This window comes from Nannospalax galili, unplaced genomic scaffold (genome assembly GCF_000622305.1).
Source record: "Nannospalax galili isolate Female #2095 unplaced genomic scaffold, S.galili_v1.0 scaffold451, whole genome shotgun sequence".
Classification (NCBI taxonomy): Eukaryota; Metazoa; Chordata; class Mammalia; order Rodentia; family Spalacidae; genus Nannospalax; species Nannospalax galili.
This window is the reverse complement of record NW_008331662.1, coordinates 1,884,881-1,891,992: the sequence shown is the minus strand read 5'-3', so window position 1 is coordinate 1,891,992 and position 7,112 is coordinate 1,884,881.

Below are 7,112 nucleotides of genomic sequence, written 5' to 3'. Positions count from 1 at the left end.
CAGAGAATGTAGCCTGGTCCTATAAGTTTTAGGCTCACCTCACCATAGGACCTGGCATCCTGGTCTCCTACAAAGCCATAGGTGCATGCTTGAGAACAGGAGGCATCGTGACAGGAGTAGGAACCATAGGCATTTGGGCAACTTTTTCATGTAACTTGCTTGTGCCCTCCAGGCCTGCTCAAGCCCAATCACGTATATACCACTTCCATTTAATAATGGATTGTTGCTGTGCACGGCTTACTTTATGGCTTGGCGGGCATGAAGCCATAGGTGCATGCTTGAGAACAGGAAGGATTGTAACAGGGGTAGGATAGGCATTTGGGCAACTTCTTCAGATAACTTGCTGTGCCCTCCAGGCCTGCTCAGGCTCGATAACATATATACCACTTCCTTTTGATAATGGATCCTTGCTGTGTGTGTCCTACACCCAGCTCATGATGGGCAGCTCTAGTCGCATGGTGACTTGGTGGCCCGTTGTCAAATGTTCAGTTTCCACTAAGGACCAAAGGCAGGCTAAGAGCTGTCTCTCAAAGGGAGAACAGTTGTCTTCAGATGTAGGCAAAGACTTACTCCAAAATTCCAATGGCCTCTGCTGTGATTCCCCTATGGGGGCCTGCCAGAGACTCCAAACAACATCTCTGTCTGACACTGATACCTCAAGCACCATCAGATCTGCTGGATCATAAGGCCCAAGGGGCAGAGCAGCTTGTACAGCAGCCTGGACCTGTTGAAGGGCCCTTTCCTGTTCCAGGCCCCACTCAAAAGGTAGCTGCCTTCCGAGTCACTTGATATATGGGTCGTATAGTAATACACCCAGATGAGGAATGTGCTGCCTCCAGAATCCAAACAGGCCCACCAAGTATTGTGCTTCTTTCTTAGTGGAGGGAGGGGCCAAGTGCAACAACTTATTCTTCACCTTAGAAGGAATGTCTCTGCATGCTCCACACCACTGAACTCCTAGAAATTTCACTGAGGTAGAAGGCCCTTGAATTTTGGTTGGATTTATTTCCCATCCTCTCATGCGCATATGCTTAACCAACAAGTCCAGACTGTCTGCTACCTCCTGCTCACTGGATCCAATCAGCATAACATCATAAATATAGTAGACCAGTGTGATATTTTGTGGAAGAGTTAGGCAATCAAGATAAAGAGATCGACATCCAAGGTCTTTTTGAACTAAGTTATGACATAGGGATAGAGGATTAATATACTCTTGAGATAGAAGTGTAAAACTGAAAACAAATTGCTTCCAGTGATTCTTATGGACAGTTATACAGAAAAAAGCATTTGCCAAATCAATAGCTGCATACCAGGTACCAGGAGACATATTAATGAATGGGATTAGCTTCCTCAATGGGATTAGCTGCCCTTCAACTTGCTATATATTGAGGATTACCTTGATCTTCCTGCCTGTATTTGCCTCAGGCAAGGGTGGGGATAGTGGGTCTGCTGAGGGTGGGGATATTAATTTATCAGGTGAATCAAATCCCTCAGAGTTTGAGGATTCTAAATCCTCAGCCTCCTCAGGGTTCTCCCACACATCTCCATCCCACGTGTCAGGATTCCAATCTTTTCCTACCAATGCCCACACCTTTACTGCTGACACCCTTCGAGGCTGGGAATTAAATTTATGTTGTAGGTCAGCCAAACGTATAGTAAGGGCTCTAGCTGGATTTTCTGCAGCTTTAGCTCTCTGGCTGCTGGCCTTGGCTCTTCCAAGGCACACTTAGAAACATTTAAACTATTGATTCGAATAGGGAGCTTGTCAATTTTATCATTAAGCTCATTGTTTATCTTCATCACTTTATCCAGAGATGCTAGAAGTAACCAGCCAGCATCATTATTTTTCTTATTTTTCCACAAATCGTCAAATGTTTTATGTATAGAGTCACTAAATTTCTTGCTCTTCATAAGAGGCGAGTTAGGAGGGTCTATCTCCATAATTGTTTCAAATAGTCTACACCACAGATTTTCGGTTGGTAGGTGTGCAACTGGGACTAGGTCATTGGTTGAATTTCTTTTTTAAAAAATGTATTTAGGCCACCTACTTCCAGTAGAAAGGTTTGTAACATTTAAGGGGTATATTAGTCAGGGTTCTCCAAAGAAACAGAACCAGTAGAATGAATATACAGAGAGAGAGAGATCAGCTTAGCTCACAGGATAGAGTCCGAGCAGTCCAACAATGGCTGCACCACACTGGAGAGCCTGAGGATCCGTAGTCGCTCAGTCCACAAGGCTGGATGTCTCAGTAGTCCCAATCTGTCGCTGAAGGTCTGACAAATTCCAAAAGATCAGCTAGTCTTCAGTCTACAGCAGCAAGACGAACTCACCAGCGAGAGAGAAGGCAAGCAGCAAGAAGCCTGGTGTTCTCCTCTGCCTTGGTCTTTTATACCGGCTGCCATCAGAAGGTAACGCCCACATTTAGGGTGTGTCTTCTGGCTTTAGATGATCCAATCAAAAAGATCTCTTTCATTTCAGTTAATCCCAGATCCAATCAAGCTGACACCCAGGATTAGCCATCACACATATGCTGTAGTTTTCAGAAAATTATGAAAGGAATTTATGCAAAAAATAAACACATAATTCAAAATATAGGTGCTCTTAATCTGGACATGGTGGCACATGCCTATAATAATCCCAGCACTTGGGAGGTGGAGGCAGGAAGATCAAGGTAATCCTCAATATATAGCAAGTTGAAGGGCAGCGTGGGCTACATGAGACCATCTCAAACAAAACAGATATAGGCACACTTGTTAAAGAGAGGTTTCTGTTTTGATATTTTGCCAAGAAAACACACTAATTAAATTTAATAAGTGCAATCATTTAGGTAGTTTTTGGGTTGTTTTGAACTTGCTATGTAGACCAGGTTGGCCTTGAACTCCTGAGTGCTGTGATTAAAGACCTGCACCACCACACCCAGCTCATTCAGGTAGAATTTATCAAGCACCAACTCCATATGCATCAGGTACTTGTCTACTCACAACATATGGGATGGATGAAGAGGAAGGCTTCTTCATAAGACACAAGAAAGATGGAGGATGTCAAAGTGTTAACTTTAACATAGAAGTGGTAACATGTTTCCTTTCTATGACTAAACATTTGATATGACTATTTATAGAGTTTTAAATCAAGTTAAAAGAAAGGTACTAAAGGGCCAGTGATAGGGCTCAGTGGGTAAAGGCGCTTGTCTCCAAGCCTGATTTTCCACATGGTGGAAGGAGAGAAATGACTCCTGTAAAGTATCCTCTGCCTTCGACCTGTGCACTGGGGAGTGCACATACAAGCATGTGAAGGAACACACACACACACACACACACACACACACACGTAATTTAAAAAACAAACCCTAAAGGTACTAGAATACCAGACATTTATTTTGCTACCCTTGGAGAAAACTGTTACTTTAAGAAACTTCTGGTAATATTTGCCAAGAGTACTCACATACCTATACATACAGCGTGACTTGCCTTGTTTTAATCAGAACATTCAAGTATAAGAAGAAAGTAATCAGCAATATGCCATGAGAAATAAAGACATTGCTACTCAGTAAAAAAGCATTAAGTTGAGTGTCTAGAGAAATTTGGAGGCAGCTAAATTCCCCAGGCCCCCTGATCCTATTTCTTAAAGATAGAGCTAAAACAATGGGAGGCTATAGAGCCATCTGCTTTTAATTGACTTCCTTGGTCTTGGTCTGGTTTGAGCCATTTCTAGAGCAGATGCTACAGTCTTCAGGAAAGTTATGGAAGAAATTTATACAAAGGGCAAATGCATAGTTGAATACACATACAAAAATATACCATCACGAATTAAATGTAGATAGGGAACCATATGCCGATGTTCTGACTAGAAAGAAATTGTCTGACGGTTCAGTTGTCTTATAGCTTGTACTCTCACTCCACGGCTGACAGTGTCTGTGTCTGCATTTTACTTTTCTGATTTCGGGGTGTCAGAAAGGCCACCATTGATCCATCTTCCTGGTTCCCTACTAGTGGCACTGGCATTCTCTAAATCTAGAGCCTCAGTTGAATCTAGAAGCTATTCATTCCACGTCGTCACGTGTTGGGATTAAATTTTTTAGTGTTAAACCTGTTACTTTTCTTCAAGCGTTGTTTCAATGGGGTCCAAGGTAGAATTCGCTCAGTGGCTAGGATGTATTACATGCAGAAGGATACTCTGCTCAGGGCATGCTTAAGAAATTCAAAACCAGGGACTGGAGAGATGGCTCACTGGTTAAGAGCACTGGCTGTTCTTGCAAAAGAGCCGGTTTAGATTCCCAGCACCCACATAAAGGCTAACAACTTCATAACTCCAGTTCCAGGGGATCTGACGCCCTCTTCTGACCTCCACGGGCACTGCACAATACGGTGCACTTACACACACACAGGCAATATACTCAAACATATAAAAAATAAAAATAACAAATAAAATATTTTTAAAAATTCAAAACAATTCACAATCATTTACATATGCCTTTTAGTCAGCTTTCTTGCCTTATAAAAGTTGTGAAAACACTCTTTAAATAGATTTTGAATGCTACTTATCCCTTTGAATTCTATTCTGTCAACTGTTAATTTTATAAAGCACTCAAAGCAAAGGTCAAGGACACTTTTATCCTTTTAGTTCATTTTCTTCCAGAGGAAAAAAAATTAGGTCCTATTAAATTCTTAATGTGTCAATCCCACTTCTTTCCTGAGCTCTACTTTTGTATTTTCACCCAATTTGCATTTGCTCTCCTAAAGCCATGATTTTTCCACTTGAGATATCTAAAGCATCAATGTTTACTAAACCCTTACCTTAGTGGTGTCTCTGTGGTTATGCCACTGAAAACTGTACTGTGTGATCTGACAGACTTATCAACTACTTCTCATTATTCATCTAGAACCCTGGTGCCAACAACCACCTTTCAAGGAAAGAAGACAGTTCAGACACAGAGTGACAAAATCAGGAAACAGTTACATCAATTCTAAGAATATGGGAAAAAAATCTGGAGACATTTGACATGACTGTCTGGAGTTAGTGTTCCTTAAAGGCCACAGCCAACATGCACAATCGTGGGTGGAAGCAGTACATCTACAGATGCCGGCAGACAAAACCACCCGCCAAATTTGGCCAGTTTTTTAAAATAAATAACTTTTCACTGACGTGCAGGACTGAAATTACATAAACAACAGAAATTACTAAGATCTAACCCTACAAGTTCTGTGGGTTTCCAGATTTTATGCAATCAATATTCTGACATCTGTAACACAAATTTGTTCCTAAAACACGGATGCCAGAAACTAAGATATTAACATTACTTGATGACTTTTGTTCAGATTTTGAAATAAACTCTGTTTAATTTTTTGGAATAACAATTCTCGAGACACATTTTTATTTAGGTCATTAAGACAACCATAACCATCTCCTTATAAGGGAAAGTTTCATTAAAAATGCCAGAGCTACAGCCTGCTTCAAAAACCAATATTTTGTAGTTTGTTATGTTAATGGTTCTAAAATGTCTAAAGGCTTAGTAAATGAAAACAACCTTAACAATTTCAAGTTCAAGCAGTAAGAATTTTTAAAAAGCTGACCATGAAAAACAGTTAAATATTCCAGGGTTTTTTTGTTTTGTATTTTGGTCTTTTTGAGACAGGGTCTCCCTGTAGCCCCAGCTGTCCTGGAACTTACTATGTAGACCAGGCTGGCCTTGAACTCAGAGATCCGCCTGCCAGGAAATTTTATAATAAGAAAATGACATTAGGTAGTAACTTTTTGAGACAGGGTCTTGTTATATAGCCCAGGCTGCCCTCAAATTCACAATCCTTGTGACACCATGCCCAATATAACCTTTTTTTTTTTTTTGATATTTTTGAGTCAGGGTCTCCCTGTGGCCCCAGCTGGCCTGGAACTATGTAGACCAGGCTGGCCTCAAACTCACAGAGATCCGCCGGCTTCTGCCTCCCAAGTGGGCCTGGGATTAAAAGCATGGGCCACCATGTCCAGTCATAATTCAACTTTAATCTTTACCTAGAAATGACTACTCTGCCTAATTAAAATATTTCAGGGAGGTATCTACTGTTACAAAATGATATTAAAAACCACAAAAAGGGGCCAAGATTGGGCTCAGTCAGTAAAAAGTGTTTGCCACGCAAGCATGATGATCTAGGTTCTGATCCCCAGAACCCACTTATGAAGATGGGCACTGGGGAGGCAGAGACAAGCAGATCCCTAGGGTTTGCTGGCTAGCCAAACCTGTTTCCAAAAAAAGTGGTGTTAAGGAAGACACCTGATATAAACCTTCCTCTACACACACACACATACATGTGCATACACACATATATACACAAACACCACTAGGATATGTATATGAAGCTCCTTACTAGTTATGATTAGCAAAGTACAGTATTTTCCCAAATTGATGCAACATTCTCCAATTTTATTGAAATTTCCTGGATACTAATTTGTAACGGGCTTTTTTCAACACTATCTTTATCTCCAGTCCTTGCATGTCAATTGTGTTCTGTCCTAATGTAAAGTTGAAATAACAGCTTGAAATCTAAATTTTTCTGAGACTATTTCTCACCCTTCCTTTTGGTAGTTAACATTTTTACCCCATTAATTTTATGAGAGGCTAAATTGTGAGTCAAAATGTTAGCTGAGTTAAGACCAGTTTGCTTTATGATTTGAAAAATCTGGTAATTCAGTCAAGCACATCACTTCAGTGAGGTCAGTATCTGTGACTCCACCCACAGGCCACATTTGCAGCAGAGGGATTATTCATTAATTTAGAAGGAAGGCAAATTTTAAAAGCTATTTCTTTTCTCCTTTGTCTCGTTCTACTTGGCTCAAGCAATCTCTGCAGACTCCAGGCACAGCCCTGTGTACCCGGCTTAAGTTATCATTCTTTAAGTAGTCTGATATAAGAATCTAAAAAGGTAATTTTATTATTAAATAACAGATTTAAAACATTCAAGTTTTTGAAAAAGGATAACAGTATAAGATAGATCAATGTGTATACATATGCACAGATATTATACATATTATATATATACACACACACACAGATCAAGCAGATTAGGCAGACATGCTGATCTATGTTCAAAATAAGAATAAGTAAGAATTCCCTATAATCT